This window comes from Stigmatopora argus, chromosome 21, assembly GCF_051989625.1.
Source record: "Stigmatopora argus isolate UIUO_Sarg chromosome 21, RoL_Sarg_1.0, whole genome shotgun sequence".
NCBI lineage: Eukaryota > Metazoa > Chordata > Actinopteri > Syngnathiformes > Syngnathidae > Stigmatopora > Stigmatopora argus.
This window is the reverse complement of record NC_135407.1, coordinates 7,338,033-7,365,994: the sequence shown is the minus strand read 5'-3', so window position 1 is coordinate 7,365,994 and position 27,962 is coordinate 7,338,033. Positions and strand designations below refer to the sequence as shown.

The window sequence follows — 27,962 nt, the reverse complement described above, 5'->3', positions numbered from 1 at the left end:
GCTGACTATTGACTCCAGTCCAGCATAGTTGTTGATGTTGTCAACGTGAGTACAAAGTAAGCACTCCCCAAAACTTTGAAAGATTGATATCAGGCATTAGCCGACAGATGACAAAATCCTAAGCGTGAAAAAAGAAAAATAGGCTCAAAGGCTTTTTGGATGGCTTGCAAAAGTCACATGTTGAGGGATGCTGGCCTAAGCGTGGCGAGCGGCACGGTGCAGCTAATGGATTGGTGCCCCCAAGATATCCCTCTTGTGAGTAAACATTTCCATCCAGTAAGACAACCACTGAGCCACGTTGCTTAATGCAAAATATAAAAAGTCCTTCAACTAGTAGTGTTTAATGTATGTCAGCACACTCCTGCTACCTTTTAAATAATGTTTTAGGAGGCTTTTCATTATTTTGCCATAAAAAAGCCTTAACAGAATCATAAAATAAGCTACAAAAAACAAAAAAGTCACCCACAAAGAATGAAAGTTAGGCAGGTTAATTATATCTGGATTATTATTTTTATTATTAGTTTTATTATTATTGTCATCATCATCATTATTATTAGTCTTATTATTATTGTCATCATCATTATCATCATCATCATCATCATCATCATCATCATCATCAGTCTTATTATCATCATCATCATGATCATCATCATTATTATTATTATTATTATTCTTTTGCTTGTCAGCATACACTACATCCTGGGCACACACACCCCGGTCGTCAAACTAAATATTTCACGGTCACGTTTATAGTTTTTATGTTTATGTTTCAACCATATTTGGACTTCTGGATCTTATTTTGAAAGGAAACTGCTTCTTCCTTCGCCTTACTGCCGCACCTAACTGTTGCGCAATATATTTACCTCTAAATGTAAATTTAATCATCTACACACCGAAAAAAAGTCATAAACACGTTTTTGCGTGGAAATGCGATCGTAAAACGTGTCAAAATAACACTTAAAGCTTGATTTACAGGAAAATGCCGAGATTCCTACTCGGATGATGGCAACAGGTGTCACACGTTTTTTTTAATTATAAGCGACGGACAGCAACGTCACCATGCAAGGAAACTCTTAATGCCTTGTCGCTACATTTCAACAAATTAACCCGAATTAAACGGAAAACCCTTGCAATTTTTGGAAAAATAAACCAAAAATCTCATCATCTTACTATTAAGGTAAGCACAAAAGCTGATCTTAATATGCAGCCGCAGCTTTTAACGCAAAAACGCGTCAGCAAACATTTCTACCCCTAAAGCATGCTTTTTTCGTTACGGATCGCATTCATCAAGCTAAAAAAAAGCACTTTACGATCATGGAACTTATTCCGGCTGCAACGAGGGACATTTCTCGTGAACTTTTTGGCAAATGCGGCGAAAACGGAGACAATTATTGCCCTTTTCCACCATAACAAACAATTGATGAAACTGGGGAAGAAAGACGCTCCCATGTGCAACGCAATTCGGCTGGAGGACTCGACATTTTTGGACCACGGGACAATTCTACACCTTTTTTGTGCAATCATCTCTAATTTTTGTGCAAAACGGAGACATTTATTGCCCTTTTCTATGGCCAGCATAACAAACAATTGATGAAAAAGCAGAGGAAAGGCGCTCCACTTTGCAATGCAATTCGGCTGGAGGACTCAACATGTGTGGACCATGGGACAATTCTACACTTTTGTGCAATTCTACACTTTTTGTGTGCAATCCATCTCTCAAAATGATGTGCACGAGGACTTTTGATGCGCATTCTTGCTGCCAACCAACAGCAGAATTTACAAGTTGCAGGAAAACAAGCCCCAAGACTCTACATCCTGGTAAGTCAATTTTCTATTACAAAATTGCTGTATAATTGCCTCATATAAAGTGTAATTTCAATTTTAATACATAAAACCAGTCCGTAGTGTAAACAAGGTTAAAGGACAACTACTCTAGATCTTAAATACTGAAGGCCTCAGATGGTGTCATGTTTGTACGTACTTATTTCCAATGTTTTAGCAAATATGTTATGACTGCCCCATGCAGGATAATCTGCGTATTACTTGTTGACACTTCGTGGCCTCTTTGAGAAAATTCTAGAACTACCACAGGCTTGTTGTTGATTGAAAACCAATGATCAGGACTAATGAAATAAAACTAGATTATGCCCTGCAGCATATTTGATGGTCAAACAAGTTCTTTTTGACTGGGCATAAGAAAAGTCTAGTGAAAATAAGCAGTGTTGAAAAAATCCTTAGTTAATCGAAGCCTCAGAAATCTCATGTTGCCAGATTGTGGATTGTGCTGCTTAAAGAAAAATGCATGTTGGCTTGTGACTCTGTTTATCAAATGAGGTGTGTCTGAAAAACAAATATCTTTATTGCCATACATTTTTTTAGGGAGAAATTAATATAGGTAGAACACATACATGAATTATACCATTCTAATATACTACTTCTGACAGGCTTTACTAGTGTGTGCCATTCCTTGATTTTAGCATCAAAACATTGCGGTTGCATTTAAGTACTTTAGCTTTCAAAAGAAATGTGTTTTCCTTTTTGGTCTGCTTGTATTTGAACCAGGAGGATTTGTTGTAGCAATGAATGTAAGCCTTTAGAAATGGATGGCAAAACATTTAAGTGCTGGAGTGGGATATAAATGCTAAATCCTGACTTTGGACTTTGTACTGTACACGTCGTCAACTTCAAAATACACAGCACAGTAGGCCTAAATATAATTAAAATCCAGACTGGTTTCAATTCTACTATGTTTATTCAATCTATAGCAAGGTTCATTTTGAACGATGTGTACTTGAAATTTAAATTGACCCCAAAATATTCAGCAATATGTTTTGCTCACTTTTATTAGTCCAATCGTTGCCTTTGAACACTAAAACAGAAGGTAAGTCAAGGGGAAATATATATGGTATTTGCACAAAAAGTTGAATTTTTTAATCTTAAAAACCTGATTTCAGCAAAAAAGAATGGCACTAGAACTGTACTTTTCTAATGTGAATATTTTATTTTTTGGGAAAATCTGAGTCCCCCGAGGAAACCCTCAAATAACAATTATAAGACAAAATTGCCCAGATTCAAAGCCACAACTACATAATTTTGAGACTAATGTTGCTGCCATAAAAAAGACACTAATGAATAATAGTGCCACACTGTGGCTGTTTTGGGTTCAATGTTTGATGAGAACGGCTTTCTAGGAATTGGGAGCACTGTTGTAGTAGTATAACAACTTGTAGGCAAATGCTAGTGAAGGTTTTCCCAAGCTCAACACCAGATGGGAGTAAAGCCCCATGTTAACCGCACGTCAGTACCTCTCGTCTCCACTGGAGGTCAGTAGAGAAACAGCTTGTAGCCTTTCCCTTCATCTCCAGGTGCACCGCTCTGTTTGAGAAATGTGATTTATTGTGTCTGGCAGTGGCTTGGACCAGTCTGCTGCCACACAGCCACTGCATTGTGCATGTTTGGCTTAAGCGGCGCAGTAATTAATAATCGCACATTTGGAAGGAACCCGGGGCTTGTTTAACTTGACTGTGACTGCTTGCGCCTAATTCCGAGAACATCCCTTGAAAATTGATCGCGGCTTTACCCGACAGTATACTTTGCTTCGCTTTCATCGACGCGGCTTGCCGTGAGTTCATTTCAGAGCTATACGTAAATAAGGGCTATGTCGAATTAGCATTGTGACTTTTTTTTTTATGATACAACGTGGGCAAGATGTTAATCGCAAGAGGTGGAGTTGACATTAATTATGTTCAATATGTGGTGTATGCAAACCTAAAAAGCAGAGATTTACAAGAACTGGCGTTCTTGTTGGCTTTCGTGGTTTGAGTGCCAAATTAACTCGCGGTAATCAATGCACGTTGCTTTCACAGTATGAATTATATATAAATTATACTTGGATGCAGGAATCTATTAAGAAATGACTTAGCCTGGCAGAAAAATCGACGGACCCCCGCAGAAGAATCGAGCCTCGCTCATCGGCGTTTACGTCGCGTAATTCCATCGCGCCGCACGCAAGTTCCCAAAGTCGACGCCACGTTCGCTCGACGAACCCGTGCGGCTTTGACCGCGTGGGAATGTCACCATGTCGCTCGCGTGCCCCCCGGCCGGCCCCGTCGTGAGACGCTAAGCTGACGTCTTGAGTGTGAGTGGATGCTGAATGACAGGCTTACTTGTGCCAGTCAATCAGGGGGCCCGTCTGACCTCTCTTTCCCATCTTTCCATCTTTCTTTCTCTCTGGAGAGAGCAAAAAAAAATAAAAATAAAGATGTGTCATCATCCTCCCACGTGGCATCTGGCAGCCTCCTTCCCTTTTGGCTCCCGCGCCGAATCCCCTCCGGCTTATCTCTCCCTGGACGTCTCCCCACTTTGGCTACCTGTTCGCCATCTTTAGCCTCCCCTTTGCTTATCGGCGAGGCGCTCCTCTTCCCTCTTCCGACTCCAGCTGCTGCTTCCTTCCCATCTGCTCCTTTTTCTTTGGATTTAGTGCTCACGCCGGGGTCACCCCGTCACCTCCCTTATCTCTCGCTCAGCATTCCATTTCATTCTCAAGTGCGTTCCACTGCAGGTCTCCTCTCCGGAAACTGGTAGCAGAGGAAAAACCCACGTTGACAAGGCGCCCGTGCCTTCATTTACAAGTTAAATCCACCCACGACCCATTCCATAGCTGCTTTTCCTCGTACGATATAGCGTCAATTTCCCCCAACGCTATTTTGTCATGGTTTGAATTCCTTCATTCATGTTCTGTTTTTCTTCACTACGGTCATGGGGGTGCTAGAGCCTATCCCAGCCAAGTTTGGGAAATCCCAGGACACTATCAAACAATCCCACTCCTACCTAAAGACAATTTAGAATGATCAACCACCCCAACTATGCACATTTTGGGGATGCAGAGTACCTGAAGAAAACCCACGCAGGCACGAGGAGAACACCAAACACAGGAAGGTCGGAAACCACCCTCCAGCTGAAATCTGCGTGGCTAGAAACGTGCTAAAAACTGTATTTTAATACATTTTAAAGCACGTTTGCGTCAGGAAAGGGGATTATTTCGGTTTGTTTTGCTCATTTAAAGCCCCGATACGTTGCAGATTGTGCCTAGACCCAATCATGCCTTTCAGCAGATGAACTATTTGTAGAGCCGAGCTCAACATCTCCGGATTCCACAAATGAGTAGGGGTGCTTGTTTAGGCCCAAAGCATTGTTCCACTCTTAACGCACTTATCTGCTCTCATATCAATTGCCCCGAAGCAGCTGCGACAGGCCAATCCATGCTGACACGCCACCCGTTAAGTGGATGCCTTAACAAGCGCCCGTGCTAATCGACTGCTTGAACTTTCGCCTTTTTTTGTCAATCCGGGTCACGATTGGCCACCAGACCCGGAATGTCTTTTCACCCTCCCTTCCCTCGACGTGGAGCTTTTACCAAGGCGCCACGCCGCCTTCCGAGTCTGGAGCGCGTGGGCCAATTGGACACGAAACCCGATTAGCTTTGGAAATGACAAATTTGCAAGGTGGTCGTGCCGTCCCCCCACACGCTTGGCGTACCCCATGTAATTAGGGTCCAACTGTTGTTTCTTTAGAATTCAGGGCAGAGGGAAGCCTGAGCTGAGAACATCTGGCGCTTTGAAACAATAGTGCTCGTTTACTAAAGCATGGAGTTTTCGGCTTGAACACAACAGCGCCTTGTTGGAGGTACTCCACATAATCAACGTTTCGACGGGATTTAACGACGGCGAATAGAGTTTGAGCGCCGGCGTCAGAAGCACTCGCTTCTATTTCCGACTAATCAAAATAGTTGTGACCTGAATTTATTCCCACGTATCGATTGTCCTTATTTTTAGTGGCATTTTTTTCTGGTCCGCGCCGAATGTATTTTTCAGACCAATCCGATTTCACCCTCCGTGTTGCCATGTTAATCTAATATGCCCACAGCCTTGCGAATCGGTCATGGCGATGCACGTAAGTTAAACTCGATTAGATGTGGGCCTTTTTCTTGAACCAATTAGATTTCAAATTTGTCCTGGCGCGCAACAATATGGTTTGCTTGAAAACTCTTCTATGAGACGTAAAATTCTGTCATTTTAGGGTACGAGTAGGCATATTTTTGAATGGTTTGAAGAGTTTTGGAAATCTTTTTGCTGATAGTATCAAGTCCAACACTATACGCTGCTATTCCAGAACACGAATGCGATTGGCTCTTCCTAAAATGCGTCTAAAAGAGAGGCGGAGAATGTGCGAACAGCAGGATTGCACAGGTGCGACCGTTTGACACTTGGTAGAGGTGCGAGGTTTTGACAGAATATGGAATGCAAAGTGCAGCTTTTTTTGCGCCTCTGCGTGTTGACAAAACAAGGCTTTGAAACACTATGGCGAGAAATAACCATCATTAACTAAAAGGGGTGATGCAGCTGGTGGGAAAAGCCGCTATTAGACTACAAAAATGAATACAAACGTGGCCACTGAAAAGCAGAAAATGACCAAAAAAAACAAAAACATCGGCAAGGCCTACAGCACAGATGGATGGATAATGTAATCTCTACAGCAGCTGCAAACTGCGGAGTGACACAAACACATTTATTTTCACACAAAATAGACAAAGCTTATTAAAAACTTAATTTGGATCAAAGTTGACGAAGGATGACGCGTTGGAGTAACGTAAAAACGGCGGCTTGACGTATGTGTCAGCTCATTTCAGGGCATTTTTGAGCAATCATTTTTTTTTTGTTATCTGTTTGACAAAGTAGCAACGCCAGGAGCGCAAATTTCATCTTCCCATCTAATGTGCTTTCCCTGTAATTGGCTGGCAACCAGTTCAGGATGTAACCTCGCCCCGGGTTTATAGTTAGCCGGGATGGGATCCAGAAACCCAGCATGTGAGGTTCGCTTAGATAAATGAAGGAATAATGACTCCGCCCCGCCTTCGAGTACTAACGACGATATTTCCAATGAACCCGATTCAAAGAATTTATCAGTACATATACCCAATCTAATATAAGCGGGTCCTTCTTCCGAAAACTCTTGACGTCAGCCCATCTTTCCTCTTTCTGGCGGCCGATCTTTTCAAGCGAAATGGCTGCCAAGGAATCTGTTGACGAATGAGTGGGCCAAGGCCGTCGCCGGGTTCAAAGCGCTAATCAAAGCAAAAGAGACGCGCTACGCAAACAAACAATAGCGCCAGAATTTGTTCGGGATTGCCCTCGGCATTGGAGGAACGCTCGCTGCGTTGGCTGGCTCGCCCTTTCTTTTCAAGGCTGCCTTTTCTTAGTATCGATTGTCAGCACAAAGCGTCGTTCAATGACTTCTGCCGGAGCGATGCGATATGCTGAGTGGACGAGAGGTGATTTTACCATTATCCCTAAAGTGCTTGGCTATTTGTGGGCCCATCAAAGCGGTGCCGTGCTCTCGGAAGCGTCCGGGTGACCGGGACTTTACGTCCCGCGTTAAAGACTTCGCCGACCGTAGTTCAAATGGACTCGCCAGACAACCAAAGGGAGATAAAACGTCGCCCCCCCCGCACGCATTAATCTCAAGTCATTTTTTTTCTTGCTGGACAAAGACATTCTCTTTGAATGAATTTATAGGGTGGGAACATGCAGTAGTACTGATTCAGTATGCCGAGTAAATATGTTACAAAAGTACGTAGGTGTTTACTTGGTTTTAATGTGTTCTAATTGAACAGAAAATTTTACCTTGATGGATTAAGCACCTTCAATCAATCACTTGAAAAGACACGTAGACAACCAGAAATACCGTATAAATGCACTTTTTTTTAATTTGCGCCTTTTTTTTTTACCTCTTTGACCAACGAGAGCCTGTTATGTTGTTTTGAATTTTTGTTAGGCTATAGTTATCTGAAAAACGTATCAGATGCCTATTTTAGTTCTCCAATTTACTATTGTTACTTTAATCTAAGTTTGATCTTGGTTTCTGAGCAGATGAAACATTTCCCTCTCAAACACGTAACTAATATATAAATCAATATAAAACCAATTCATTGTGTATTTTTGTCTGGTGCGACTTATCTTCTGAAAAAATATGGAGAAACAGTAGTTGTGTTTTATTGCAGTTTAACTTTGTATATCAATATACATGTTTTAATATTAACTTCAGTTTGCTTCTAGATTCATGACTTGCTTTTGAAGTTTTATTGGCAACAAAATTCCATCCTTTAAATGCAATATCAAATACTATCGTCTTATTTTAGTCGAAAAAAGCGCCAGTAATGAGACTAATCTCAGCACACGGGTACCTTTTGAAATTGGCAGAAGGAAAATTGTCACAGCTCCCGCGGTGGCTCTCATTATCTCGTGTGGGTGTTGAACATAGATAAAATAGCTCAAAAGATGTTTTATGCACAATTCTTCGCCTAAAATCAGCTGTTTCCATTGAATTACACCAATCCTAAAGTCTTGGGACTAGTCTTTCCCCCGGAGTACTCTGCTTTAGCACCTGTTTCTTACGTTGGGGGTGCTTCATAATCTCTCTGGGGACGGTGGCATCGGATGACTGCCGATATCAAATACGTCGCCGGCGGCGAGGTTTGCGTAGCTCGTACCGGAAGGCTGGAACGCCGATTACGGCGAGAGAGACGGCGCCATTGCGCAAATTCAATGAAGTGAGCAGAGAACACCCGAGACGGCGGCGTAATTGACAGCTCCCGCTACAAAGCCGAACTCCGACCTCTGCCGCTTTGTTTTGGCTGGCAGTCTTCGCCACTTCCCGCGTGGCTCGCTGCGATTTGACACGCATGTATAATTCAAACGTCTTTCCGTAGCGCGGAGGCGCCGCGTGAGCCCTCGTTAGTATTCCGACCGCGCCCCGCGCAGGCAAGCAGACGCCACTTTCGGGGTGTATAACAGGTTTTGCCCGTCGGTAATGGAAGCATCTGCGCAGAAAATGGCCGGGAAACCACAGCTTGAGGAAGTCGGCCAAGGCGCGCCCTTCCGCACGCCCGTCTCCTCGGGTGGCGTCAGCGGAGAGAGCGCCTCGTGGGTAATACCTGGGAGGCGATTTTCGTCGTAAACAAAAGCGGGGATGTCGGAAATAAACGGAAGCGAGGAGGAAAAGAAGGAATGTCTAGCCCGTGGGGCCTCGTGTTCACACACATACAAACGTAAGCGAGTATAATGATGTTGCTAAATCCACCTCGGCGCCATGATTGCGCTAGTTGTTAGTCCACTGTTGCGGGCCAATCACGTCATCTTTGAACTTGAAATCATTTTCTTTAGCCCCATCTGTAATCGGATTAAATTGGGATTCTGCGCCGCTTTGCGCTCGGCGATGGAACATGATGGTACTTGGATGTTTGGTCGCCGGACGTTTGGTTGCCCGGACGTTTGGTCGCCCGGACGTTTGGTCGCCCGGACGTTTGGTCGCCCGGACGTTTGGTCGCCCGGACGTTTGGTCCCCCGGACGTTTGGTCGCCCGGACGTTTGGTCGCCCGGACGTTTGGTCGCCCGGACGTTTGGTCGCCCGGACGTTTGGTCGCCCGGACGTTTGGTCGCCCGGACGTTTGGTCGCCCGGACGTTTGGTCGCCCGGACGTTTGGTCGCCCGGACGTTTGGTCGCCCGGACGTTTGGTCGCCCGGACGTTTGGTCGCCCGGACGTTTGGTCGCCCGGACGTTTGGTCGCCCGGACGTTTGGTTGCCAACATGACAGAGAGTTTACTGTTGAAACCAGCTCTCAAAATTATATTCATGAGAGAGAGAGTTTAATATCTAAATATCTACTGTTGAAATCAGCTCTCAAAATTATATTCACCTGGGCGACCAAACGTCCGGTGACCAAACGTCCGGGCGACCAAACGTCCGGGCGACCAAACGTCCGGTCACATGATCGTTGGGTCCGGATGGAAACTTTGCGATCTTGGGAAGAACAAGCCGACTCCCGGCTCGCCTCGTTCGAGCATAACTAATAACATTGAAATAATAATAATCATGCAGGCGGCGTTCTTGTTGCCTCTCATCAAAGCGGCGGCGGCATGCAGGGATTCTAGGTTGAACTGTACTTGAAGCGTAGCGCAAGAGAAGAACAAGCAGCCGGCTTGCACGGCCAAATATAGACGAGCGCTGCGGCACACAACATCACTCAGCTAAAATTTCTTCCCCGGCTTCAGCCGTGAATATAAATATCTACGGGGGCGTCATCTTGGCGCATTGCCCCCAATTCCCCGCCGGATCAAAAATCTTTGACTTTGTTTGAAAGATGACAAAGCGTCAACGTCTGAGCGCGCATCCCGACCTCTACGTATGGCGTCGCCATCGCGACTCGGTCTGCTAATACGAGGAAACACCTGCGGTTGAACGCCTCAAAAGTCGCGGCGTTCAAACCTTCATCATGTCGGGAAATCTTGTTTGTGGGAATCAAGTTTGCTGAGGATCAAAGAGGGGGTGTCAAATGTGTTTTCTTTACTGGCCACATGGCACTCTGGGGTGCAATTTTAATGGTGAAAAGCACATAAATGTGTAATACGCTATGTCACTTCTCTACGACTCCGACTGTCACTTTAAAGGCTGACTAGATTTATTTTATTGTTGTCAGAGTTGGCTTCAACTTTGTGTTGCTTTGCTTTAACACAAAGAGCTATTCTATGCACAATTGCAGATATTTTGAAGGTGATTATAATGTGATGAGACGCAACACTCGATTAGCCATCGTCACCGATTGGGTCGACTTTCGATTTGAACGTGGAGTCCTCTGAGGAAGTTAATAATTTATTGCGCAGTAAGTATATAGTGGCTGAAGTTCTCTGAAGAAAGTACGGAAAAAGTAGTTTCCCTTCACAAGTTGCAGCTTTTTGATCTCGCTATACCGTACAGTCCACGCAATCCCTGGGGTTAATGCAAATAAGCCCTCTGTCTACCAGACATGTCGTTTTAACATTTAAATTATTCCATAATTTCTGACTAATGCGTGACTAATCGCCTTCTTGCGCTCTACGTCTTCCAGCCTAACTTGTCCACTTCCACTCGGCTTGTAGCTTATGATAGATGTTTTTGCTACTTTTTCCTTGTAGTTTATTAGCGGATGTAGCGGTGGATGCCGTGTGTGTGTGTGTGATTGGGGAGGGGGGGTGTCTTGCGGCATAAAAATCCACCAATTCGCCAAAGGAAGTTTTAATTGGGGCTCGGGGGACAAAAGCTTCCCCTGTTTTATTTTTGCAAATTCTCTCTGCTCTTTATGGAAGAGACGAGCTCTGGCGGCCGGTGGGGAAACGGAAAACGGGATGATGGCGTTGCGGAGACAAAGATTGACAAAAAGGGAGGCTGCGCTGCGAATTTAGAAGATGCCAGCTCGTCTTTTTGGAATACAGCCGCGTCTTTTCATCCCCCCCCGAAACGTCGTTTGAATTTAGTGTTCTGCTGTCACTCAAAATTTCATCAGGCACTTTGAAATGTCACCAAAGGCTCAGACGGGGGGAACCGCCAATGAATGTGCGCCACATGCAATTTCTATTTAAGGGATATTGGCGTGAATAAAAGGCGCCTTAAGACAGCGAATCTGAGGAAGTCATTTCAAAAGCGACTCCAGCCACACTCGCCTTCCTTTGGCCCACCTCGTTGAGATTTGCCAGCCGTTCCACGCCAGTCCCCGGCCCGTATCGAGTTTCTGTTCCCCACGTCAGCGCGAGATGCCATTAATGCTCGCCTGGAAGTCTGAAGAGATGTCGATCAAAAGTGGAAAGGAGCGACGGGAGCGCGCCGGACAACAATGGCGAGGGGAGCGACCTCCTCGACCAACTGACATGGCAAAGCGTAATTGCCCGTCACGCCGCACGCCGCGGCGTACGAGCGGGCCTCCGTTATTCATTTAAAGTTAAGCCGGCGTAGCCAAGGTCGCCGCGCCGGATCCCGACGGATAATTGAGCGACACACCTACACCCGCCGGAGGAATCTTGGACGAGGATGTCTGCCGGATGAAAAGCGCATCAATTTGAATGCGGCTCGTGTGAGCTCTCTTGTCACTTTGCCAGACTGTTGCGTCGTCTCGGCTTGAACCGTTGCCATCGCAAAAACTTTACTAGAAAGTACAGAAACTTTTTCTGCCATTAATCCCCTACTTTTGACCAGTTATTAAATTGTGAAGCTACACATAAACCCGAGAAAATTACATGGCGTGTACTGAAAGCCACCGCACAGTTTTGCCTTGAGGTCTGCTAGTTAGCTTAATGCTAGCACACCATGAGAAATGCAATAGACGGGCTAATGAAAAGCAGGGCTTTGCTGGTGGGGAACCTTTTTGGCCCTGAATGCCACAAAAAATGTGAGTTGAAATGTGTGTTTAAATATTTATTTATATAGTTTTGTGTTCTGTTGCGAGCTGGTCTGTTTTGCAAGCGCTGTTTTCTCACCGACACATTTAAACAGATCACACGGGACAGCGTGGGAGACGGAGTAAAAGCCGAGAACGACCTCCCCGCCGGGCCTCGGCTTTTTACGAGCCTTAGCTGCGTCGTGATTGAAATAAATGTCGAGAAAACAACAGCCAAAGCCTAACGTTGTTACTCGGGATGTTTGGCATCTGCATATTATTGCAATGTACGTTAAATGTCCAAGAACGTAGGAATGCGCGATTACATCATCGGGACAGCCGGTCTCTTCTACATTTTAGGATTACGGTTTGGCAGCGAGCCGGATGTGGCTCGCGAGCCTGCGTTAAGAAAAAGGTGCAGCAATGTCAAAATGGACAATTTTGATTATACGATCCTTAGTGGACATGTTGAGCTGCAATTAACAAATCATGGTGTTTAAATGACTACTTTCAAATGGTTTTGGAATGGATTATTGCTATTATTATCCAAAAATGTGTTTTGTGAAATTGCTGTTGTCTCGAAATGAAGCGAACTCACGTCTAAAGGCAGCCTCGTTCTAACCTTTGCCAGCGAGTGGCGTGCGCCCTGATGAATGTGCAAACATTTTCTTCTTGGCAAGTGAGTGAAAGAGTAAAAGACTTGGAGAGCTAAATCTTCCTATCATTATCGAAAGCGAATGCCATACCAATGCAAGGTTCAATCTGTCTTGGCTGTCCGCAGATGTCAACGTTACCCTTCGGTGGCGAGCGCACAATAGACGCGATAAATAACACCAGTAAAATGTACACATCAATAACGGAAGCTGTGTTTCACTTGAAATGCTACCGCTTTACGGAGGGTTTAAGCTGGGGCCTTTCCTAGTTGACTTTGGGGCTCTCCTGCCAATCACAGGGCAGCAAATATTTACACTCACTTTTTAGACTCTCCTATTAATACCGATGCATGTTTTTGGAATGTGTGGCATTTGTAAATTCGTCAGGTTTTGATCCCTCACCTAATGGAGAGTTGTGGTTTAAGGGACTAGCTCCATTTAGTGCAGCAGACTGTAAGATCAATTAAAGCTACTTATTCAATATTCTAGAAGTGTTTTCATTTTTTTCCCTCTGTTCTTTCTTGTCAGATTTCCACATAATGCACCCATTTTCCTCTTATGTTAATGTCCATGCATAGATCCAGTTTTGTGCCCAAAAATAGGATGTTAAAAGCGGGATGGCACGGAAAGCCGCAGTACGTATTCATGGCATTAATATGCTAATGATCCGGTGATGACGGCAAATTACAGAAAGCCTTTTAAAGAGGCGGATTGCGGAGGTGCGCATTTCGAAAAGATTCACGGCGTGGGTCAGCTGGGGTTTCTTCAGCCTCCCTATATCAGCCAGAGCTGCTTACCCGGCGCCCCCGCGCGCAAGCCGCAAAGTGTGTAGCTGAGTGTGTGTCGGATTCGGCCCGCTTTGGACAACATTTATTTGGAACAGCTTTGCTTTGGGGAAAAGAAGGTTTCTGATTTTCTTTATCTATTTTTTTTATAGCTGTATTACATCAAATGGTTTCATTTGCCCTAAAAGTACATTCAGGCAGACTTTTTCCAGTTTGGACCGGTTGCTCCGCTTTTCGTAAATGCACAAAATGTGCAAAACACAGCATTTTTTTTTAAATGTTCTTTTGATGTCAAAGTCAGTGGAATTTTAGCAACACACTACATGTTATGCATCATAACTTTTTACTTGGACTCATTTTGGTGATTCCATTCGTAGATATCCTCATTGTAACGCTCTGCTTGAAATCAAATGACAAATCACTGTTTTTCTTTAATCCCATCCAATAGTTTTTGGACAGATTACAAAGTGATCATCAAAGACACACGAGAACACGGATAAACTTTTTTTCCTTTTGTGGAATAGCAGTGTTTATGTATCTGATGGCCCAAGGCCATCTGAGCACTAACAATTTTATGCTGGAAAAAGCTGTGAACAATGCCCTAAGCCTTTTTTTTGCTTTTTTCCCTGTTCTCAAATTCATCTTTCCTACTGTTCTGGGGGGAAAAAAGCATGCGGGTCAAACTCATTGAGGTTTTTTTTTAAGTTCAAAAAGCAGCAGTCAAGCAGATTCAGTAAAATGCATGCGGTGCGAGAACAACAGGGTTAGAAAAAGATGCAAAAAGGAGTTTCTATTAGAATATCAATATAGACTGGCCTGTTTTTATTTTTATGTTAATCATAAGTCGTGCCCAAAAGTATTTGTTTTTTTCTCATCAACTGTTTTATCTGTATAAATTGAATCCATGAGGAATATTTGCCTCGACATCAGAATTTTTAAAAATTTTAAAACGGTTCAATTTATTTGGTTTCTCAAATTTGGGGTTTTCAAGTTCTATTCTATTCTTAAAGGATGTAAATGCGTCATCACGAGTTGAGTTCAGTTCGAGCTTCTCAAAATGGCGCCACCATCGAGGAAATCCATGTTTTTCAACGTCGTAATCAAGTTAATTCCTTGATTATCTTGCTATCAAACAAACCAAAATGAGATCATTCTTATAAAGTTCTTTTAAGGCCCTTTTTTTCCATTTTCGCCTCCATTCCGTGTCCAAAAGTCCTCCCTTTATTGCAATGTTTTGCCCACTGCATCTCCTTTGCCTTTTCCCAGCTCCTTCTCTCCATCATTAATTCATAAAATGCAGCATGGGTCTTTCGCACCGAAGCACAGACGTATAAAAAATACCACGTACGAGAACGAATCAACTGAAAAATACCTCAATCTTCTCGCTAAAACAAGTCCACAATCAATCCAGAAGTCATCTCCGACAGTCTTTTAGCGGAAATACTTTTGACAGCGAGCGCTTTCTCCAAATTAATCTGCGATCCTGAGCCGTGGCCTTTAATTACACGGGGATTATTCCTCCACATGATCTTTTCGACTCAGGTGGGACATTTCTCGCGCGTCGTCAGACCCGACTGGCGTGGCGAAGAGGGGGAATTGGCGGGGCTCGGTTGAAATCGTAACATCTTTAAATTTCGCCATTGTTGGCATGCAAATGAACTATCTGACGACTGCATAATACAATAAGCGATCGTAATAAGCGCCCCACACCATTCCCGCGAGTGCTTTGGCTTTCCAAAAGGGAATTCATCAATACGCACTCGAAAAATGAGCCGTACAGCATTACCATTTACATTTTTTTTAAACTTTACCTTAACTGCTATTTCAGGTGTTCAAATATTCAGCAAGCCTAAATTGGTCTTATTATGGATCATTTTCTTTTTAGTGGCTTTTATGTCATTTATTCCTCTACAAAATAGAATGGACAATCTTCCACTTTTGTGAAATTAACGAATGAAATCAGGTTTTTAAAATGTATTCCAAGTAAGAAGTCATTGGCCGGTAATGACGGCAGTAGAAGTCCAATTCGTTTAAACTGGGATTGAAACGTGGTTTGTCAAGTCTTCCCAGTTGACGTGGATTTAATCTCTAAAAGACAGACATGCTTAACTTTGAGTCATTGTTTTACAACCTGAAAAAGACTTTGGGAAAGAGCTTTCTCTAGCCTGTGGGAAAATAGTAGTTGATAAATGTGATGTTTTTATATAATAACATGACATCATCGGCCCCCTGCTTGAGCGTGCTATAGAGTGCGCAGTGTGTGCTGTAGCAATATGCCAAAAGTTGCTTGTGGGCTTTTTGGAGATAAGATGGTGATGGGGGGGGGGGGGGGGGGGGGGGGGTATTTGTGTAATGACGGCTCCCCACCTTTCAGCTCATAAAGCGGCGTGTCTGACAGCGCCAATGAACGTGTTGACTGAGGCTTTGATATGGAGAGAAACAGGCAGAGAGAGTTGCATAGGAAGCCATTTCCACCTCTGCCACGCATTTATCATCTGGTGTCACCAGATGCCAACTTGTTCCTCCGCTGTCAAAACAACACCTTTGCCATCTATTAGATTTTTTAATATGCCTTTCCCCCCATTCTGCTAAGAGAATGATTGAATCCGTGGTTCATAATGAGGTCTTTCAGTGGAGGAATTTGTCCGTTTTGCGGGATGTCGTCATTTAGAATGCAGTGGTACCTCCAGATACGAGCTTAATTCGTATGTCAATTTTTCTCGTTACTCAAACGAACGTTTCCCATAGAAATGAACTAAAAACAAATTAATTGGTTCCAACCTTCTGAAAAAAAAACACAAAACAGGATATTTGATTGGAAAAAGGTTTTTTGGGTTCTAATTCGCCATCTATTAAAAAAGTAACAAATAACTAGTGGTTTAATAGCACTAAAATGTGTTTAATATTATTAAAATTTGATGGATTTCGTGGAGGGGAGAGAGACGGACTTTTTGCACGGCAACGCGCTCGTAACATAACATAAACAAATTTAAACGAACTTGGATTACAATGCAGACACACTCAAAAATAAGTTGAATTTAACCTTACACTAAACTTAATTCTAATTTTGTTTTAAAGTTTGATACCTTTCTTCTCCTGGGTTGGCGCTATTGGCCCCGCCTCCACCCTGACTTTCACATGCAACCTTTCGAGGGTTGTTTGCTTTTGTCTTCCCTTCAAAATATTCCCAAAATGATGCACACAAATGTCCTCACAATAGGATAACGCACGACAACTTGCCAATGAGAACTAGTATATACTCCGCTCGTATTAGCGATCGCTCCGCCATTCACACTGACTAACGGGAAAAAAAAACACTGAAAAAATGCAACGCTCCGCCCAGTGCTCGTAGAAACATTACACGAGGGAGTGATGTTCTTATGAGCAGCCTCTCGCGTCCGCTGTATGCTCGTATATCAAAATTTGTCTCGTATCTCAAGATAAATATTTGCCCGAAATTTTACTTATATCTCAAATTGCTCGTATGTCGGGGCACTCGTATGTTGAGGTAATGATGTATCTCTGTCTGGTTTAATTTGCACGCATTGAATTTTGTCTTCCCATGCAAGAATTAATTTTTACTGATGGTAATGGGTATTTTGAGGCAAAGCCTGCTTGGCACGGCAAAGAAAATGTCAAAGGTATTTCGATGCTAAGAGCTCGGGAGGTCCGCTTTTCAAAACGTTGCGCACTGCGGTCGACTTTTAATTGAAATGTTTGGCGAAAATAATGGAGCGGGAATGATTTAATTATATTGGTTGGGTTTTTTTGAAAACATCCTTGTTCGGAGAATTTATCAGGTAGGCAGGTTAATTAAGATAAATTGTGGGTCGCTGCAAAAAGAATGATTAGCAGTGCTTTTCTTTCTATGACATGTGACAGTTGAAATAATAAGCAGTCACGGATATGCATTGCTTTGTGGATAAGCTTCCTGTGAAAAAGTGGTGGTTTCATTTGGTCAATTATTATGTAAAATACAAATTGAATTGGCAATGTGCCCTGGTGATATTTCCATTTGTCTTTGCCCGCCCAAAAATGTCTCGGCGGCTTCAGATATTGTTCCCTTTCCCCATACGTGCAGTTTTTATTGATCTGTTTTGTAGTCTAAATAGCAGGTCATGCATGTGTGCATCTTCTGTTCCGAGAAGGGAATAAAACAAGGCCTAATTCCAAACAAGAAATGGGAATATTTGTGTCGCAGGTGCACAGGAGGAAATGAAAAATGACAACAACAAAAAGAGAAACGGATAAAATGCACTTTGCATCCCAGATAGAAAATGAACAAAATGTTTCTTCAACATTGTTTTTGACCACAATATTGTTTAATCAACGAGTTTTCACGGTGAACTGATGCAATATAAACGTTTAATCAATGTTTAATTTAGCTATGGGATTTCTAGGTTTAATGGTAGCTAAAGTGTATTCAAATAAATTCAAAAATAAGATGTGGACGATTGATAATGGACAGGTTTACAGTCCATCTAAATTTAAAGTGAATGAATTAGGATTTACAGAAGTTCAAAAAGAAGTCGAAACTAAATGGGAAACTCTCGACCGAACTGGAAATTAAAGAGATTTAAGAACGTTAGAAGAGTTAACTCGGAGAAAAAAAAAGCCTGCTGGTTAGATATCGGCGATGCTATCATTTTTTCAATCAAAATAGAGGAGAGTCCTAATCTCCGGTTGACAGCTGCATCTTGCCTCCCCCACAAGGCACTCTGCTAACACACGATGTGAGCTCCAAGCAACAAGTCCAATTTTTGCATGGCACTCCAGGCAGCCCTTGACATGTCATGTTTATTCACGCCAAATTTACTGGCACCTTGTTTTTGACTCGTATCATCATTGATTTTTTTTTTTTTGGACCGTGTGTTTTTCACACGATGGATTGATTGTGACCTGCCTGTGAAACAAAATGTCCTTCATATGCTAGGATTATTGTGCGTGCGCTCATTAATGTTTTCCAATAATATTGTACACAAGATTTTGATCAGGGGTGTCAGACTCGGGTTGGTTCGCGGGCCGCTTTAACGTTAACTTGATTTCACGTGGGCCGGACCATTTTAGATATAATATTGAGATTTTTTTTTTATAAATGGATTAAAAGAACTAGATTAAAATCCCTGAATATTCAGTTTTTTATAGATCTAAAACAATGTTTATTTTAGCTGTTTTAATATATATTTTTAGATTTTACAAAATGATTTTTGAACTAAAAACACAGAAAAAATGGATTAAAAAATTACAATTATTGATTTAAAAGGGGGAGAAATCAGGAAATTTAATATACATCTATCCTCTTCATTTTAATTTGAACCTAAAACAGAAAGTCGGCACTCATAATTTACTTTCCCGGGCCACACAAAATGATGCGGCGGGCCATATTTGGCCCCCGGGCCGCCACTTTGACACATGTGATTTAGATGTTTTTACCCTGGATTAGATGTCCAATCTGGTTTTGCTGATTTAACTGTGAGAGTGTCGTACAGTCACCTTGTACTTGATGTAATTTGCATAGAAAGTGTGATATAGAGAAGATAAAATTGGAGAAATTGTGGAATAATCCAACGTATACTTTCAGTTCCATAGTCCTGGGCCAAGTATTCTATACATTTTATGTTGTTTTTTAGCCAAGTTAGCCAGCGATCCAAATGAAGATTCCCACCTGGTCCACAATGTATCCCTTTCCTCCAAATGCAGGTCATAAAGTGTCATCAGGCAAGAGTGAGGTGTTAGCTTCTACTACAATGGTTACTTGCACTATATAAGACAACATTTACCCATGTGTGTTTCCGCTAACGGGTGAGCAGCTGCATCATTGATCTTAACAGCGTTCAGGCAGGACAAAGCGTCCCCACTGGACAAGGACGGCAGCGGAGGGCATCCAGCATTTTTTTTTAATGTTTTGTTTGGTTGTTGTCTGAAATACAAAGTGTGGCGATAGCCTTTCAGCCATGCCGCTCTTTTGTATTTTTCAGCTTATCAACAAGATGCTTTGGAAAAGTTCCAAGCAACCTTTAGTACAAGGGGAGGACTCCAGCCTTCTCGTTTTGGAACACGCACGCCATGTTTTTTTTTTGTGTGGGCCTTGCCGGAAGATTGCCCTCGCCGAAATCCAGAGCAGCGGTGACTGTTTGTGTTTAAATCAGAGGGCAATTTGAGCAAAAGGACCACTAGTTGCTGTTTGCGCTCTGAAGTGGAGTTTTTGGATGGACCCTGCTGGCAATCTGTGGCCTACATACACTGGAGTTTTCTTTCTTTTGCTTGGCATCTCTCTGCTCTTTTTTTTCTTTTCTCTCGATCCAACTCTATCAAATAAACAGCAGAGCAAGACTAGAGAAAAGCCTGTTAACATTCTTCAGCTTGCTTGGATTCTGTACTTGATTGCATTCGCTCGCTTTGAAATGTGCTTTGTTGTCACACCAAGACGTTCGGCGCTCGCTCGGCGGGGAGGATTTTTCACCTTCATTTTTGCGGACGCCACGGAGCTTTCTGACCTCGCTAATACGAGAGGAGTATATACTACTTCTCGTTGGCAAGTGGTCGTGCGTTATCCTATTGTGAGGACATTTGTGTGCATCATTTTGGGAATATTTTGAAGGGAAGGCAAAAGCAAACAACCCTCGATAGGTTGCATGTGAAAGTCAGGGTGGAGGCGGGGCAAATAGAGCCAACCTGGGAGAAGAAAGGTATCAAAATGTCAAACAAAATTAAGTTTAGTGTTAGGTTAGATTAAATTTATTTTTGAGTGTGTCTGCATCGTAATCCAAGTTCATTTAAATTTGTTTATGTTATGTTACGAGCGCGTTGCCGTGCATTTTTTCAACTAAAAGCCTTATTTCCTTAGGTTAGGACTTTTAATTGCAGAAATACTGTTTAGAAAATTGTGTGCGTTGGAGGCCGTCCATTTGTTAATCAAAACATAACATTGGCTTTATGAAACATATTTGATCACCAAGGCTGTAGTAGTATATATTTATACACAGAACACTCACAGGCATATATGTTCATTACACTTAATAAAAGGGTGTCTCATAAAGCTGAAGGACAAATATTCAATTCCATAATCGTGATGCACAAAGCAAATGTGTTCTTTACATTGGAATAAATTATGTTGTTACCGTGAGAGTGTTATAATACTAGAGGGTGCCATTTTTATCTTGCAGTATATTTGCTCTCCTTTTTTTCCCCTATGACAGTTTAATGACATTTAATTTCTGGCAGGGATGGTACATTTTTGATATAGTTGAATGTTTCATTTTGTATTCAATTTGTTCAATAATTAAGTGATAAGCATATTAAAAGCATTTAACCATTTAAATATGAATAGGCATATTCATTACAACTTTAATAAAAATAAAAAAAACTTACACATCTGCGACAAATTATATTTGATTATAAGTTCATAAATATCACTATTTTTGCAGTTAATTTGTCAGAAATGGCTTTGACATTGAATGGAGCAGAGAGACGGAAAGTTTGGTGTTTTGTAAAAAGACGGGGAAAAAAATCCATCTTTTTGGGGCAATCTCGACAGTCAAGATGTGTGGAAAGTAAGTAGTGTTTTGGAGGCTAGACCATGTCACAGCTACTTGACCATCTTGTCAGCGGCGAGGTCACCTAAGCTCACAAAATTGAAAAATTTTAGAGTGCTACCTGCCATTCCTCCATTTTTTTCGTGGCACTTCTTCCCTCACGGGTCAAGTGTCGGCCGCAGCCCATCCCAGCTGACGGCAACTGGTAGACGGGTCACACTTTGGGCCGAACATGATAGAAAATTTGATCAGCAAGTTCAAAAAAGAAAAGAGCTGTAGAGCGATCATTCCATTAGCAAGTGTTCTACTTCATTTATTGGCATGGAAACGCAAGCGCAAATGTGTCCAAAAATAAAAGCAGCCGGGCGCTATTAGAGCTAAAAGGTGCTCAAGGAATGGCCGGTGTTATTTCTAGCACTTGTCTACCGTGGTCTTCCCGCTTCCATTAACCTGCAGCTCATTGATCTGATCTCACTGGCGGTTCACCGGGAGCATGGCGTGGTCACGCATGAGCTTAACCTTGAAATAAGTAAGCAGAGCCATTTCCTTGAACCGCGGGATAGAAGAATGGTGACCGTATGGTTCAAAAATGAGTCATTTTACGCAATGCTTTCTTGAATGACTTTTGCTTCGGTACTTTCACTCTCAATGGGTATTTCCACTTTGTCCCTTGAACTGTGTTGTTTGGTTTACTGGTGTAATCCATTCTTGTTCATTCTGTCACCACCATAAACAGTTATATCTCTCAAATCCTTTGCAATTTGACTGGGGCGCTCCCAATCAAAATGAATTGGATGTCGCTGTCCATGGTGCCAATGAGTTAATACTTAACATGCTGTTTAAAAGCGTGATCCAACTTTTTTTAAATCCTAGTTTTGATCGTTAATTTAACAAAAAGTGGAAGGGTTTCAAGTTGGATCTTGTTATTTTTCAGAACGTGGCTCTTTTTATAGTATATATTCAGAGTCCAAGCCTGGTGATTACAATAACAAATTACAGAGTTATTATTGTGCACAACTTTGGTAGATTTTTTCTTCAAATCCAATCAAGGACACTTTGTTTCTATTATTATTTTAACAGAAGATCAACAAATGTTGCGTCCCCTCAAATCGTATTAATTGGCATACTACAAATGCAAAAAAAAAAGTACGTTCACCCTAATGCTGGACAGTGCTTACCTTTTGGTTTAAAAAGTGGCTATGTTGCTAACTTTAGCTGCCAAGTGGAGCGTGAGAACAGTTATTATGTAAAGCAACTCCTCTGTTGTAGGACAGAAATTGCAAATGGCTCCCCTGGAGACACATTTACAGAAATAGGCAGATAAACATTTGACTTAGTTAATTTCACACCTGATGGGTGGGCTAGCCCTCCAGTGACACCACTTTCGGGAGACAAGCAATTAAAAAGTCTATTTGCCACAATATGTTGTCCCCTTTTGAATATTTTGAGTGGCAAAGACTATACATTTGCAAATTATGAACGCGGTGCCTTTGGCTCAAGTCGGTGGAGAATCGGGAGGCCATTTTTTTGCACGAATCTGCTCTCCACTTTCACAGTTTGGCAGTCCAGAGAAGCTCTTGGAATCTCAAGTGCCTCAATCTAGCCGTCCCGCTCATTCCAAACTCCTCTAGTTCTGTTGGAGTCCTCAAATGCGAAGGTTGTTCCAGTGCCACTCGACAGAAAGTCCAATCCAAGCAGGGTCACAGCTTTGGCACCAGGCTAGCGCCATTCGCCGTTTTCCTCCCAATAGTCTCTGGTTCAATCATCCGGATGCGAAAACATCTTGTTGGAGAAAAACACTTCTATTTTTTCCTGAATCACTCTTCAAAATTGGACATGCGTATCTGGTCACTTGATTTCCCTGGGTCCCTTTCATATTTCACATGTAAATTGATTATCAGTTTTTTTGTCCCATCTGTTTGTCTTTCCCTGAAAGTGTTTACCTCATCGTTTCATGTTGAAGACTTCCAAAGGGAAATCATTTCAGGCTTCTAGATTTGTCGGAAAATTGGCATTTCTCATAATAAAATATATAGGTTTGTTTTGTTACACAAGTGTTTAGTGTACGCGCTATGGGAACGTTCTTAACAGAGAATCGTTTGTGAAAGCGATAACAGCAGAATCAAAGACATGTAGAAGGCTTTTAGAGTGGCATTGCATTATTTCTATCTTTTGCACGAGAGGCTCCTTCTTCAGTTTGATTTGTATTAATCGGCGCAGTTTTGTCGTTCCGCTCAAATCACTCGTGAGGGAATTCTGCTTGTTGGAACCGAGTGAGAAGTAGAATTTTAATAATGAAGCAGGTAACATGGCTTTCTTATCTTTGGGGTCACGAGAGTCGGGGGGGGAAACTGAAAGGAGGAGAAACGGCATTACGGTGTAATTGTTAGGATCAACGCAGTTATCAGAAGTGTTTCCTTCTGGCATTTCTGGCTTTGTGGCATCTTCAGGGAACCTACTGTGCTTTTTAGCGTTCCTTCTAGAAGCTCCTGGTGGCGTCTCAGTTGGTAATAAATAGCTGTTTACAAAACAAATGTATGCAGCCAAGCAGGGGGGCTTTGTTTTTTGGGATGTTTCTTCATTAAGTCTCTTGTCACAATGAGAGAAAAATTTAGGATTTTAGTTTCCAGTATGAATGCAAAGTGAACCCAATGCGTTTTGACTCCTATTATATTGGAGATTACTGTATATGGATTTTTCAGGTATTGCATTATGTTTTATATGGGCAACCTGACTGTAATTTGCATAATTTACGATTTACGGATGTTGCTCTGCATCGGATTGGACGTCTATCGCCATGATTGGCAGCCAGTGAGTTCATTTATAAAATAGCTTTAGTGCCTTTCGAACAATTAGAAGTTTGTTGTTGGTTTCAGTGATTTTAAGTTGCTCATGGCTCATTTGTTTTCAATTTATTTCTGACCAAAAAAATAGACAAAACAATAATTTGGTACCCAAGTTCCATTTTGCTGCTTGTAATTATGTCGTGTTTTTACTTTGTCAATACTATTGCTGACTAAAAAAAATCTAGTCTCCATTAAAAGTGAAGATTAGACTCGAGTGAGCAGCTGGCAGAACCTCAAAACATGGCCAGGTGCTCCATTTAATGTGTGCGCACCGCCGTTTTTAGGCAATGAGTATCTACGTACTTCACGTGTTACCATTACACTGAAGCAGGTGGTCTAATATTTAAAAAAAATTAAAAGGGAAAAACATCATCCCACGCGGTTAATGCGCCTTCGTTGTAATTTCAACTCAGAGGCGCTAAAAAAGAAGAGCCGCGAACGTCTAGGCGGTGATCAAAGAACATCATCGTCATCACCATCATCTGGGTTTTTTGTTTTGGCGCTCGCTTTTAATACGTATACGTTGATATTGGCGGCGCTTAAAAATCCCGCCGTCTTTTCTGGTTTGAAGATGAGCAAAGTAGCGTCAAAAAGACGCTCTTGGATACTAAATAATAACCATTGCCTCCAAAGAATGGATGTAAAATTCTATCGCTTGCGTTTATCTATTATTTTGTGTTATCATCTGGACCCAGCGGGGGTCCACATGACGGCGTGGTGCCACTCGCCACTCGTAAATAATATAGAAAGCAAAGGAAATGACTGAAAAAAACACTTGATTGGTGGAAAGGGAATGATGGGAACCCTGGAGAGATGTTAACTTGTTTTTTTGTCCATGCATTTCATTATTGACGCGTAGTAGTAATGCTGTAATTGGTGGCGACAAAATGCCGGGAGTGTGTCAATCACAAAAGTAGAAGAGGTGAAATTGAAGGCAATTGATTGTATGGTTGAGGAAATTGTTACAAAATTGCTGGAATATTCTGTGAGATTTATAACTTTTTCGTTTCAAAAGAAACGCATTTGCCAATGGTCATAATGATGACCGCAACTATAACTATAATATTTGTCATTTTTGCAGGGTGGATTGAAATCATAAATGCCAAAATCTGCAAATATTTGAGCCATTTGGCTTTTTAAGTCATTTACTAGAACCCTCGTTCAATGACGGATTTAGTTGTTCACACAGCTAGCATGTGTACACGTTCGAAGGAACATTTATAGAGTGCTAAACGGCACCGCTAACAATTCTCCAGTGTCTGTAATTCCCCATATACGGTGACTACAATGTGTGCGCACAATCTTCTTGTGTCAAAAGTCAGTCTTCTGGTAATTCAGCACTCTGATTGGCTCATTACCCATCATAAGACTTTGGTTTGGTGTGATTAAGATGACTCGGACGTCACTACGCTTCGACGCCGCCGAATTAAACGTCGAGTGGCGTGGCTTGATTGGGAAATGCCAAAATGGGAGGTTTTCCTCTTTTCTGTGGCTCATTTGGTCTTGGACTTTTCCAATAGTTGATGAGCCGCTGACCTATTTGCTGCTCTTTGTCCCATCACAAGTAACATTACCGCTCTAGTGTGCTCCTGATTCATGCCATTACATTTTTAAAAGGGATTTGATTGCTTTCTTTTCTGGCAATCGACTGTTTATTCGCCTCCGGTAACGCATTCTGGAAAGGTTGTGGATGTGATAAACTGTCAATCTGGGAACAAGCTATAGTTCATATTGGAAGAAGAGATTTTTTTCCCCTTTTTTTGAAGTGATTTTTACCCAGAAGCCTCTAGTGAGTCCATTGTCTGACCGACATAATGCAAGGCTTGGGGTTCTGGATTTATGGATGGGAGGAAAACAAAATGAAAAAAGATGCTAAATAATACCCCGAGGTACCGAATAGACTATTACGCGACTGTCTTTAATGTTTTTTTTTCTTTTCAGCACCATACTTGTCAGGAAAGCACTCATGTGAACACTCAGCAAAAAAGCGAGAACAGCTCAGTAGGGAGTTCTTAAAGGTCTTAAGTTACAAAAGTGCTTTTTTGTCAGGGATTGTGTAACACAACCTTTTGGTAGCCAAACTTTTTCTTAATAAAAAACATGGTGTTCGTTCCGTTAATGGTCGCTGAAAGATATGACAAAAAAACATGTTAAAACGTCCATAAAAGCTTTTTTTATGACTGCTAAAATGTAATTTCTGTGTTCAGGTTGAGAGTAAAATAAACATTTAAATAAATAATTCTCACCCACTTCAGTTTAGGACATTTTTTTCTTCTTCATACTATTAAATGCATGTGACTTCAAAGTCAAAGAAAAAAATTTTTTGAATATCATTGAATATTTATACTTCATCAACTGCAAGTAATTATGCATACACAAAACACTCTAAATCTCACCTAAGCGGAATTCACTTTTTATCATGAAAAGGGTCACTCGGTCGCAAAATCTTTTACGTTCAAGTGTGACGCGTCCGGTACAACTTGACCTTTTGGCCCTTCTTTGAAACTCCATTGATACGTTACTTTGAAAATGAACAGATGGCGCATTATCTCTTTCGCGAGAAATCGCTTGGCTTGCACCAGTGTAAAAGGAGATGCATTATGGCTTTTATTGATTTTAGTATTCTCGTTACGGCATCGAATTTGGGCCGCCTTATCTTCCAAACAGCACTTTTGCGCTCGGCCTATCAGCCAGCAAGTAAATATTGCTTACTGCGTCAAAAAGTTGTATCGCCGATGCCTCGTCTGATTTGATATGTATGAGAGACTGCATTTATGTCTTACTTACCCCCATTTTTTTCTCCCCCCCGCAGCTGAAGTAAACCCGTGTCCTCCAACCACGTCTCTCGGGGGCGATCGACGACGAGACATTGTGTGATCACACTTTAGCGGATGACCAAAGAGGACAAAAGACGGGGTGCGGCTGAGGTCAATGTTGCATTGTCACCTCCTATGGGCACGCTCCAAAGGCTCGGAATGATGAAAAGTCAAGAAAAAGCCGCGGGCCAGCCTCTGAACACTGCCTGCGGGCACAAACGCAGTCGACTGACTGCACTTTCAGCGAATCGACTTAAGTGAAGATTTTTATGGGCCGCTGAATCAAAAATAAGAAGCAGAGAGCAACTGCAGAGTTTGGGCTGCAAAGCTGAAGAAAGCTCAGCTGACAAAGTAAGTGACTCTTATTTCTTTTAAGAGAAGACATTTCCAAGCCAGTTGACATATTAAAGTAAGGAGAGGGTCTATAATATTGAACAGCATTCTGCATTGCGCCATAAAGTTGCTATGGATTTAAAAAAATGAATTTCCTGGGTTGGAAAGCATTGCTTTTTAGACTCGCAGTCAGTCAGGAAAAAGGTTTGAGATTTGGGCGTTAATCCACTTGGTAGGTGACATTTTGAAGAATTAAAGTATACAGTTATAGTCTGGGTTTAAGAAAACTAAGTCAAGAAAAAAAGAGGATTACAGTGAAAAGGGAGATGCAGTCGTGTTGTTGTGAAGGTTAACAATCTGCCATATTTTCCAATTTTCGTTCATCCGAACTGAACGAAAATTGAGATTAGAATGACATTGAATTAAATAAAGTGGCCAAGTATTCCAGCACTCCCTATTCCATGATTTAACTTGAGTTGTTTTTACTTTTGCAATCCATTTTCAAGTAAAAAGCCACCTCCATTTTGTCCTCCACTCCACTTTAAGTCACACCCACTGAACCATCCCGTACCTATTAGCCAAACATTGCCATGTTAGAAAATATCGCTACTTCAACATGGCCATTTCATTATATGTTTCATAGAAGGTTTGCAGTATTTACACGGCTCATAAACCCACACCTAACACCCGTTATAAAAAAAGCTGAAGTGCTTCCCACTGAGAGTCATAATATATAAAACCTTTTGACAT

The 27,962-nt window shown here is 42.0% G+C and overlaps 1 protein-coding gene across 1 annotated transcript in view; it reads left to right on the top strand.

Moving 5' to 3' along the window:
• The first annotated feature begins 865 nt into the window (after positions 1-865).
• Positions 866-27,962, top strand: part of adgrb2 (adhesion G protein-coupled receptor B2) — a 234,269-nt gene continuing 207,172 nt past the window's right edge. The window contains exons 1-2 of the mRNA XM_077591112.1: positions 866-1,818; positions 26,876-27,230. The gene's annotated coding sequence lies outside the window, so the exon portion shown is untranslated. The remainder of the gene's footprint in view (positions 1,819-26,875; positions 27,231-27,962) is intronic.